Source organism: Lissotriton helveticus, chromosome 1_2, assembly GCF_964261635.1.
Source record: "Lissotriton helveticus chromosome 1_2, aLisHel1.1, whole genome shotgun sequence".
NCBI lineage: Eukaryota > Metazoa > Chordata > Amphibia > Caudata > Salamandridae > Lissotriton > Lissotriton helveticus.
The window spans coordinates 407,123,581-407,135,269 of NC_136058.1; the positions used below are offsets into that span (position 1 = coordinate 407,123,581).

At 50.0% G+C, this 11,689-nt stretch overlaps 1 protein-coding gene and 1 long non-coding RNA gene across 3 annotated transcripts in view; one reads left to right on the top strand and one right to left on the bottom strand.

Annotated features, from left to right (window-relative positions):
• Positions 1-10,795, bottom strand: part of LOC144806684 (uncharacterized) — a 38,683-nt gene extending 27,888 nt beyond the window's left edge. For both annotated transcript variants that reach the window (XR_013605887.1, XR_013605882.1), the window contains exon 1: positions 10,679-10,795. This is a non-coding gene — a long non-coding RNA (uncharacterized LOC144806684). The remainder of the gene's footprint in view (positions 1-10,678) is intronic.
• The window catches only part of LOC144806656 (uncharacterized), a 218,776-nt gene extending 207,388 nt beyond the window's left edge, over positions 1-11,388 (top strand). The window contains exon 7 of the transcript XR_013605869.1: positions 11,356-11,388. The gene's annotated coding sequence lies outside the window, so the exon portion shown is untranslated. The remainder of the gene's footprint in view (positions 1-11,355) is intronic.
• Positions 11,389-11,689: the final 301 nt, after the last annotated feature.

An 11,689-nucleotide genomic window follows, 5' to 3' on the forward strand; every position in this document is an offset into this window, starting at 1 on the left:
TATCCAGGGGGAATTTATGTCCTATTTTAAAACATTATACACCACTAGATTGGGTTGAGACAGGGCGGAGCAGGAGAGTTATTTGTCTGAGTTCGCTTTAGTGTATTTCGAAAAGTTTATGCAGGACTTCCTCGCTGAGGCTATCTCCGAGGAGAGCATGTTCCTCTGCCCCAGGGCTCAACAGTTTCACAGCGGATTTTTATAAGGCCTATAAAGGTTTATTGATTCCCCATCTCCTTAAAGTATATGCAGAAGTCTGGAGAGGCAGATATTACCTCCCCCCCTGCGTGAGGCAGTCATCATTCTTCTCCCCAAATGGCAAAGACCTCCTGCTGTGCGGTTCCTATAGACCGTTATTACTCTTAAACCTAGACTACAAAATACTGGCAAAGGCTCTGGCATGTCGCCTGTCTCTCTTAATAGAATCTATAATTGCCCCGGCCCAGTCTGGTATCATACCCTATCGCTCGACAGCCTTCAATCTACGCACATTATTTAACCCTCTGCATAGAATTAACCCGGAAATCCCTGCTGCGGCAATCCTATTGGATACAGACAAGGCATTTGACTTTCTTGAATGGCCTTTTATTTTATCCATCATGGAGCGCATGGGGATGCCGTTTGGTTTTGTAGCCACGACTGCCCTGCTATATAGGCAAGCGCTGGCCCGACTGACTAAATGGTACATTGACAGCTCCCTTCTCACTTTCACGCAGAATGAGATAGGGCTGCCTGTTGTCGCCTCTGTTGTTCATTTTAGCCATGGCCCCACTAATACGGCACTTCCAAGAGAAACACCTTCATAGGTGTTTACAGTTCACCACCGGCCCATTGTTAGTATCATTGTATGCAGATGACACGATTTTATTTGTACGCAACCCCCAGACTAATTTGGATCCTCTTATCCGGAAGGTTCTGCGCTTTGGCAGACATTCCGGACTGGGCATCAATTGGAACAAATCTGTCATTTTTCCACTCACTGCCAGCACAGACATGTGGGACTTGGAGTTCCCCCTGGAATGGAATACTGACTCGGTTAAATACCTGGGCATACATATACACTTAGAAACAGAGCAGATCATCCGCCGCAATTACGGAACAGCTATTTCCAAATTAGAGACTCAAATAGAGAAATGGCTAAAGCTCCCACTATCTATGGCTGGACGAGTTTCCCTCATTAAGATGGTCGTGCTTCCTAAATTTTGATATCTATTTCAAAACATCTGTATCCCTATCACGAATAAATTATTTTCGACCCTTCGATCACACTTAATAAGATTAGTATGGGGTGGCGGAAACGCCAGGTTAAACTGGCGGATTATGGAAGTCCCCTGCGATAGAGGTGGGTTCGGGGTCCCTGATTTACAACTGTACTATTTAGCTGCACAGTGCAGTTTTTCACAGACATGGTACCACCCTGACGCCAGAATTCCATACCTCCGACCAGAGTCTGACTTAGTCCTCCCGGACATTTTTGCGGCGATATTAACAAAGGGTTTCCCCAAAGACCCCAAAGATATCCAAAGCGCATCACCCACTAGTTGGGCATGGGAGAAATTGTGTTGCATAATACACACACCATTGCTTTATTCTTCTGATCTCCCACTCCCCAACCCTAAATGGATACATACCTATAACTAGCAAAAAGCTCATACAGAAGACATGCGCTAAATTTGACATTACTAAGATAGGCTATCTATTTCCAGATGGACATATTTTTGATCCCGATGATGAGTCCTTGTTTCCTGGCGCCACATTCATGGACAGATTCGTCCTTCTACGAATCTGTTCTACCCTGCAAGCTACTTTCCCGGACTTCCCTCTGGAACCTCCTTCCTTCCCCCCACTCACGACAGTGCTAGGCAGCGAGAGAGGGGTACATCTAATATCCCAGCTCTATAAGGCATGCGCTGCCATCGTACCGTTCAATGATGACAGAGTACGCACTGCCTGGGAGACCGACTTGGGTATTCCGATCAGAGACAAATAGTGGGCTGCCTGCTGTGCAGTTACGAAAAATGTCTCCCTTAGTAGCTGACACAAACTAATAAACTTTAAGTTTCTTTGTAGGATATACATTACCTCCTCCAGACTCCACAGGATAGACCCTGCCGGACGACACCATTGTGCAAGATGCAACGCTCCAAATGCAGACTTCGCCCACCTCGCCTGGACCTGTCCACGCAAACACTCATACTGGGTAGGAATACATAAGATAGTGAGTGGCATGGTTAAGGTACTGATGACCCCCTTGCCCGAGATTGCTCTGTTGGGATATGTAAAGCAGTTCCCACCGGCAATTCGCAGGTTTGTTGCCATAAGCTTACTACTGGCCAAAAGGGAGGTATCCATTCATTGGGGTGGCAGAACAGCACCATCGATGAAGGGATGGCTGAAGAGCATGGCGTCCTGTTCCACAAACAGCGACCTATACGCAATAACGGTCCCCCCCCACCTCCAGGCCCAAAGATATCTGGGGACCTTTCAGAACATACCTAGAGGCGCAGCGACAAGACCCCCTACCCAGAAAGAACAGGGCATAGTCCCAACAGGGGTGGGTTAGACTGTCCCGAGATACATGTCAATAATCAACTACACCGGATGCTAAACTCCTTTTTTGATGTCGGTACAGTTGATGTATCCCTATGTCATGTTTGTAAACACCGTTTATGTGAATTAGAGTCAAGAACGATTGTAACAGAAAATATGTTAGCAGCCGAGGGACTTGCTTTATGTAACATGTGATCACTCTGCGGCATTGATTGAACCCTGGACAGTGTGCATTATGTCTACCTGTACTTGCCAAAGGATTTTACTTGTCCTAGTGTACTTCTTTACTCATACCTAAACGCAAAATAAAGTTTAAAAAAAAATAAGGGGTAAGAGCTCACTGAAGCCTACCCTACGCCCACACAGGAGCAGCAATCATTAGTGAAGCAGGTGCAAGGAAGCTCACCAAGGTGCAATTTCTGTAATCAGATGTAGGATAGATATATAGCCAATCACCGCTGCATGCAAGACCGTCTGTCTATCAGATCGGATAGATGGCTTTGCATACCCGACGAGACTACATGCTAGGACTTATCAAAGGCAATAATCCTTTCATGATTTTATCTGACTGGATGCGATGGTGATTACCAGCTTATTGATATTGCATCTCTTAATAAGAATAAGCGACTTGGTGTTCTTCAATAAAACTATTTCAATATGGATCGAAGGAATTAAATCAATCATGAATGATACGGTGATTGCCTATATATCTATACTACATCTGATTACAGAAATAGCACCTTGGTGAGCTTCTATAAAAGACTATTCCAACCCTGATGAAGTCCATGTTGGACGAAACACGTTGGCTGGGCTGATGCATTTGAGTACAAATAAAGAATACATTGAAAAAAAGAAATCTCAAGACTCTGCGCTGTATTTTCTGATTTGGTGGAACTTATAATATTTTGTATAGTTTGCAAAGGAAATGAGGTTTAATTACATGCTTGAGCATAATTGATTTAGGAATCTAGTAATAACTGTATGCTCCTTTTCAGAATTTGACAATCCTAGTCAGTATAAGGCACAAGCAAACCCCATATTTAAACTGTGGTCAACCCCCTGGTAGCTTGGCACAGAGCAGTCAGGCTTATATTAGAGGCAATGTGTAAATATTTGTGCAACACTTCAAACAGTAAAACAGCGTAAACAGCACACAAAATCAACACCAGGTTAGAAAAATAGAGCTCAATTTAATCAACAAATCGAAACCCAAAGACAAAAATCCAATCAGTATAACCGGAGATATGAATTTTTAAAGTATAAACTTCTATACAGCACCTAAAAACATAAAGCGTCAACCGAGGCAATCTGGTCATGCTGGACCAGGTTAAAGTAAAAAGTTCAAGCTGATCACGATGGAGCGCGAATTAGATAGAGCCCCAGATTAGTTCAGCTGAAGGTTTTACCCTCTCAAGTTTTGAGCCAAGAGCCCCGTTCGCATTGGAGAGGGTCGCAGGGAGTAAGGAGAGAGTTGATAGCGGTGGTGGACATGGCACAAAGAGCAGGCCAGGTGTCGCAGAAGGTCGGGCTGGAGATTTACGCTGTTGGTCTTCCAGATCGATTGATGCTTTCCGTGCAAGGGGATAGGCGGCAGGGGCTTGTGCTGAAGTTCCATGCGAGCAGTGGGATTCCGGTGCGAATGGGTTCATTTCCACTCATGAAGAGTTCAAAAGTTTGATTTAGGAGCCCACCGAACCACAGCAAGGGTCTAGGGCCTGAGAGGCACCATTTGGGAGAAAGGAACGCGCTGAAGTCTGGTCCAGGCACTTCCACAAAATGAATGGGAGGTCAGGAACAGCACCAGCCCTCACTGCACAAGCTTCTGTTGATTGTAAATACAAGAGCATGGCTTTAACCCGTTTATTGCGGTGGCAATTCCGCTGCGATGTGGGCGTTCGAATGCGCGTCCGGGGCCGTGTAGGCCAATGGACGTGCGCAGCACTACTGAGGTAGTGCTTGCGACGGCTGTTGGCCAACGCACGCACGCAAGGGTTAAAAAAAATATTTGCTGCAAACCCCAGATCAGCCAAATTAAAAGATGCTCATGTGGACACACTTGTGTCAAAAACTTATTTTATAGATGCGGTCAGCAAGTGGGTAAAGTCTGTGGTTGCGGTGGCTCAGGAGAAAGGCAAGAATGTGCAACTTGAGATTCGCGGACTACGGCGGCACTCAGAATCATGCCTGAAGCCTCCAAAAGCAGCCCGCCGGAGCCTGAGGAATTGCCAGTTCTGAGTTGCAAGCTGCAACAGTCTTTAGTCTACAGACCTGAGGACATGTGACTGGGAGCCCCAAGGCCACGACGAGCCTCCAACAGCCTGGTCGCAGGGCATTGGATTTATTTAGGCATTTTTTATAGCGCATACTTTACCCAGCGGAGTCAGAGCGCTTTACAATAGAGCGAAGTATATAGGATTAGATATTATGGTAACATATTTACAGAGTATAAATCCACCAAAAATTACATGATACAAACTAAAGTTGGAGCGATTAGGGTTCCAAAAAAACACATTCCAGAGTTGAAGCGTAAGGACAAACTAGTCTCCAGTGAGGAACACGAAACAGTCAATGCCTCCAGGCTGTGTAGGTGTATCGTTTTGGCCCCGCCCCCAGCCACTGACCACGCCCACGTGCCCCGCCCCCAATGCACAGACCCTGCCCCCACTGTCACAGGCCCCGCCCCCACATACACCACACCCACAAGTCCCGCCCCCACATTCACTGTCCCCGCCCGAGTAAGAGCATTCACACCCACAGGCCCCGCCCCCACATTCACTGACCCCGCCCCCGGCAGAGGAGGAGCATCCACACCCACAGGCCCCGCCCCCACAGACCCCGCCTTGACACCCACAGGCCCCGCCCCCTCTCAGGAATCATACGTTAATGCTCTTCCACCACTGCCTCGAGTCCTTGTCTCCCCTTACCTCTCTTGTGGTTTCGAGGGGGCAGTGTCGGCCTGGTGGAGGGGACACACCGAGGGCCCCACGTGACAACAAAGCGTGCGCTGGACAAGGGCCGCCCTGATCTGTAGCTGCGCATGCGCAGGACACTCAGTTTGTCACAAGTGCGCATGCGCAGGATGTCTGCTCGTTATGGCCGCGCATGCGCTGAGAATAGCGAAGCACATAAAACTGTAAGAGTGTGTAATTGAGCAGCCCGCAGGGAAGCACGGCCTGGAGAGTCCAACCGAGAGGGGACGCAACTGGGACCGTACACACTGTCTTCCATTCAGAAAAACAGAAAACCCCAGGACTTAACTAAGAGCGCGGCTTAAAGAGGTCTTGATGGGTTAACAACTGCGCATGCGCTAGTGACAGACACTGCGTCCCGCAGCGGAGCACGAGCTAAGAAGGGCCTTGGATTAACAACTGCGCATGCGCTGAGAACAGACACCTTCAAGAGGGCCTTGTATTAACAGCTGCGCATGCGCTGAGGACAGACACTGCTCCCGGGCCTTGGATTACCATGAGCTCCTCACTGCCACGCCAGGGACACTGCAGCAGCAGCTCCAAGCAGCAGGTAGAGGGAGCACAGAGGGGTGAGACTCTGAGACACACATGCAAACAATCAATCGATAAAATCTGTATTCGATCTCTTAAATACAGATCATAAAAGCACAATTTAAATCAGTGATCAACAACCAGCCCCAGTTCATAACAAGTTAAAATCCTATAGCAAGTAGAATTATCTAAAAAGAACATCAGATCATTTTTACAGGACATTTTATCCCATAAAGTGCATCATGTGCCTCATAGACCGAATCCAGTTAGTTTACATCAAATTACTCATTTCTGCATATAATTATTAGTTAAAACCAACCTCGCGCCTTTCTACTTTTCATACAGGCCCACAAAAAGGTGGCTACCACAGACAAAGGGATCAGGCAGAGATTTAAAGAAGTAACGTGCCACCTGGCATCGTTTAAAATTGTGGCGCTTTAAAATCGAAAGGATAAATTCTTCTCTTCCTGTATTATAAAACACACAGAACAAGACTAGATGCAGGTCAGATTGGGGGGAATGGTTGTCGCAGGGGCACAGCATCAAATCTGAGTGTTTGACTCTTCTCTCCGTATAACCTAACATCAAGGGGAGGAGAGTCCGACAAAATCTCAATAGTTCCTATCTTATTCTAGATAGGAATATCCTCCCTCTGGCCCGGGGGAATCAAATGATATGCAAGGACCGTATTTTTCTGTAATTCCTTTCCCTGCGAAGATACTGAGCCCTCCGCATAAAAATCTCAATTAATTTCTGTTTTGAAATCTTCCTGCATGCCGTTTAATCCTTAAATAATTCTCCCAACCAAATTGCCATTAATTCTGATTCCACATAACTCAGCCATCTGATCTTATTGTAATGGTCCAATTTTCAACAATCTTTAAATATATTTTGTATTAAATTGGCGCTAGTCTAATGGTATGTAACATATAAGGTAATCCCAATTCTATATGTAAGATATCATTTGAATAAGTGGATGGTAGGGACACTAGGGACTTAAAAATGATCTTCAAGTTTTTGGAGACAGCCGGTAGGCGCCATACCCCAGACTCCTGCCCCTTATGTGGCTACTGCCTTCATCTTGGCCTGAGAAATGTTTTTAATTGGGTCAAGGGAGCTAGCGTCTAACTTTTGGAGAAGGCCTTAATAGCTTTCAGACTCCTTTCATTCCTGGTGCTCTTGCCGATACCAGGTTCTTCCAAGTTTGATTTTTTATCAAGTATTACTCCTACGTATGTAAAGGACTCTGCCACTTCTGTTTTCTGGCAATCCATATGGAAATGTGGGGATTTATCAGCTTTGCCAGATCCTGCTATAATGACAGAAGATTTTGTATCATTTACTTTAAGGTCCAGCGAAGCCATGAATGATGCATATGTTGTTATGAGCCATTGGAGAGCTTCCCCCGTTCTTGCAATTAACACTGCACCTCAGCATAAGCTAACATTAGTAGGGGGTTGGTGTCAAACACGGGCACGTCCGTGTTATGAGCCCGAGAGGGCTGCCTCAACCCTGTTTGTATAGCTGGAAAAAAACAGAAACGGGGCGAGGACACATCCCAGCTTAACTCCCCTAGCGATCTTAAAGGGGCGGGTTCATTCCACATTTTTGCCATTCGGGACACATGCAGTGGCATTTACATATAGTTGGCGGATAAAGTTAATTATAAGTGGATCAATCCCCATCTCCTCGAATAAATAATAATGTTTTTGATGGCTCACGCAGTCAAATGCAGCTGACAAGTCTATAAAAACCATGTAGATTTTCCCGTCTTTCGCTCTGGTATATTAGTGACAGGTTTAGACATTGGTCTGTAGTGGTTTTTACCCTCTGGAAGCCATACTGCACCTGCATTAAGATGTTTCTTGGGTCCACTCTTCCAGCCTGAATAAAAGGAGCCAACCCATAAGTTTGGCAGTTGTGTCCAACACGGAGATGGGCCTACAGTTCTTTGGGCTTCCCCGTCCCCTTTTTTGTATATCATAACAATTACACTATGCTTCCAAGAAGGTGGAGACCCATCTATAACTATGCCTCCTCTGCACCCCTGGACAGGCCTCGCATCCTCTGCACCCCTGGACAGGCCTCACGGCCTCTGCACCCCTGGACTGGCCTCGCCTCCTCTGCACTCCTCTGGACAGGCCTCTCCTCCTCTGCACCCCCTGGACAGGCCTCACCTCCTCTGCACCCCTGGACAGGCCTCACCCTCTCTCTACCCCTGGACAGGCCTCACCTCCTCTGCACTCCTGGACAGGCCTCTCGGTGCTTCTCCCAGGAGCTCTCGGTGAAGGATTCTCATTAAGGACAGAGGAGCCCAGACTTCATTCCACCCCATACAGCGCCTCTCATTCAGCCCTGAGCCTCGCGGCGCTATGCACAGGCCCCCGAAGAGACACTGCTCCCCTGGACAGGCCTCACCTCTTCTGCACCACTGGACAGGCCTCACCTCCTCGGCACCCAGGACAGGCCTCTCCTCCTCTGCCCCCTGGACAGGCCTCGCCTCCTCTGCCCCCTGGACAGGCCTAACCTCCTCTGCACCCCCGGACAGGCCTCACCTCCTCAGCACCCCTGGACAGGCCTCACCGCCTCTGCACCCCTGGACAGGCCTCACCTCCTCTGCACCCCTGGACAGGCCTCACCTCCTCTGCACCCCTAGACAGGCCTCATCTCCTCTGTACCCCTGGACAGGCCTTTCCTCCTCTGCACCCCTGGACAGGCCTCTCCTCCTCTGCACCCCTGGACAGGCCATGCCTCCTCTGCACCCCTGGACAGGCATCGCGTCCTCTGCACCCCTGGACAGGCCTCACCTCCTCTGCACCCCTGGACTGGCCTCGCCTCCTCTGCACTCCTCTGGACAGGCCTCTGCACCTCTGCCCCCCCTGGACAGGCCTCACCTCCTCTGCACCCCTGGACAGGCATCACCTTCTCTCTACCCCTGGACAGGCCTCACCTCCTCTGCACTCCTGGACAGGCCTCTCGGTGCTTCTCCCAGGAGCTCTCGGTGAAGGATTCTCATTAAGGACAGAGGAGCCCAGACTTCATTCCACCCCATACAGCGCCTCTCATTCAGCCCTGAGCCTCGCGGCGCTATGCAAAGGCCCACGAAGAGACACTGCTCCCCTGGACAGGCCTCCCCTCCTCTGCACCCCCGTGACAGGCCTCACCTCTTCTGCTCCCCTTGGACAGGCATCACCTCTGCACCCCTCAGGACAGGCATCTCCTCCTCTGCACCCCTGGACAGGCCATACCTCCTCTGCACCCCCGCGGAACAGACCTCAACTCTTCTGCATCAGCTTCGCAGGCCTCATCACCTCTGCACCCCTGAACAGGCCTCTCCTCCTCTGCACCGCCGGACAGGCCTCTCCTCCTCTGACCCCTGGACAGGCCTCTGCTCCTCTGCACCCCTGGACAGGCCCCCCCTCTTCTGCACCACTGGACAGGCCTCACCTCCTCTGCACCCCTGGACAGACCTCTCTCCCCCTCTGCACCACTGGACTGGCCTCTCCTTCTCTGCCCCTCCTGTGGACAGGCCTCTCCTCCTCTTCACCCCTGGACAGGCCTCACCTCCTCTGCCCCTGGACAGGCCTCTCCTCCTCTGCACCCCTGGACAGGCCTCACCTCCTCTGCACCCCTGGACAGGCCTCTCCTCCTCTCCACCACTGGACAGACCTCTCCTCCTCTGCCCCTCCTCTGGACAGGCCTCTCCTCCTCTGCACCTCTGGACAGGCCTCTCCTCCTCTTCACCCATGGACTGGCCTCACCTCCTCTGCATCCCTGGACAGGCCTCACCTCCTCTGCTCCCCTGGACAGGCCCCTCCTCCTCTGCACCCCTGGACAGGCCTCTTCTCCTCTGGCCAGGCTTCACCTCCTCTGCACCACTGGACAGGCCTCTCCTCCTCTGCCCCCCTGGACAGGCCTCTCCTCCTCTGCACCCCTGGACAGGCCTCTCCTCCTCTGTCCCTGGACAGGCCTCTCCTCCTCTGCACCCCTGGACAGGCCTCTCCTCCTCTGCACCCCTGGACAGGCCTCACCTCCTCTGCACCCCTGGACAGGCCTCACCTCCTCTGCACCTCTGGACAGGCCTCTCCTCCTCTGTACCCCTGGACAGTCCTCACCTCCTCTGCACCCCTGGACAGGCCTCTTCTCCTCTGGCCAGGCTTCACCTCCTCTGCACCACTGGGCAGGCCTCTCCTCCTCTGCCCCCCTGGACAGGCCTCTCCTCCTCTGCACCCCCGGACAGGCCTCTCCTCCTCTGCACCCCTGGACAGGCCTCACCTCCTCTGCACCCCTGGACAGGCCTCACCTCCTCTGCACCTCTGGACAGGCCTCTCCTCCTCTGTACCCCTGGACAGTCCTCACCTCTCTGCACCCCTGGACAGGCCTCACCTCCTCTCCACCCCTGGACAGGTCTCTCCTCCTCTGCCCCTCCCCTGGACAGGCCTCACCTCCTCTACACCCCTGGACAGGCCTCACTTCCTCTGCACCCCTGGACAGGCCTCTCCTCCTCTGTTCCCCACTTAGGCTCTCCTGACCTCACCATGAATGCCAGGGGGGGAGGGAGGGGATCTGATCCATGGATTCATAAATTGTGAAAAGTAAAAAATAAAGTGAGTTGGCAGCTCTCCTACCTGAGCAGAAACCTGTCCAGGCTCTCCCTCCTCCTGGGGGGCCCTGAGGGGGGGCAGATCTGTGGGTGTCTGAAGATGGCGGTAACTGCCCACCAGACAGGGCTCCTTCCTCCTCTGCAGCAGGCTGGACACACCAGGAGAGGCCGGAAGTGATGTCACCACCGCTGCTGATGCTGTCTCTGCCGCCGCTGACCCGGAAGAGGAAACCCTTCTCCTTTCATACAATGTGCAGCTCATTGGGTTTCATCAGCAGGCGAGGAGCGCCCTCTGGTGGCCGCTGACGGAACCGCCACCTCCAGGGTCCAGGAGTGAATACATTTCACACAAACAAGAATGTATACCTGTAAAGACCTGGGATTTCAGATGTCACAGACGGGAATGTTTTTAAAGGTCAGACAGTTCAAGTACAGGGCCTCACGCTTGCTGCTGTAAAAAAGTATTTATAGCTTTACTTCAGATGAGCATCTTCCAAACACTGGCATAAAGGACTTAAGAGTATTTACAGAAAGGTGACAACTGGAAGTGACAATCTGAATGTCAATGAATATATCTGTATTTCAATGAATATATCTGTATTTCAATGAATATATCGGTATTTTAAAGTATATATTAGTATTTTGGTCAGTTTTGCAATTAAACTGGACAGCTTATTTATTTCCTAAATAACTTATTTGCAGGTTTTTAAAATCCATAACGTGGTACATAGGAAAGTAAACAGAGGAAAATACCAGGGAGTTTTAAACACCAGGTAAAATAGAATGAGGCATGAGTCATGAGTCAAAGCAACAATTAAAGGAACAGTTTATTTCCAATTTTCCTGTGTCTGTGGCTTATTACTTATATCTGATACAGTTTTATATCCTCGAACAAGACTGAAATTTATGCCCTAAGTAGGTTTTGAATTTCTGATTTAAGAGCACAACTGTCTTCTAAATTATTAAGACACCGGCCTCTTCGAGGCTTTGTTGTTTTGTTTACAGTAACCACCTCCCTCTCTCAACAAAGATTCAC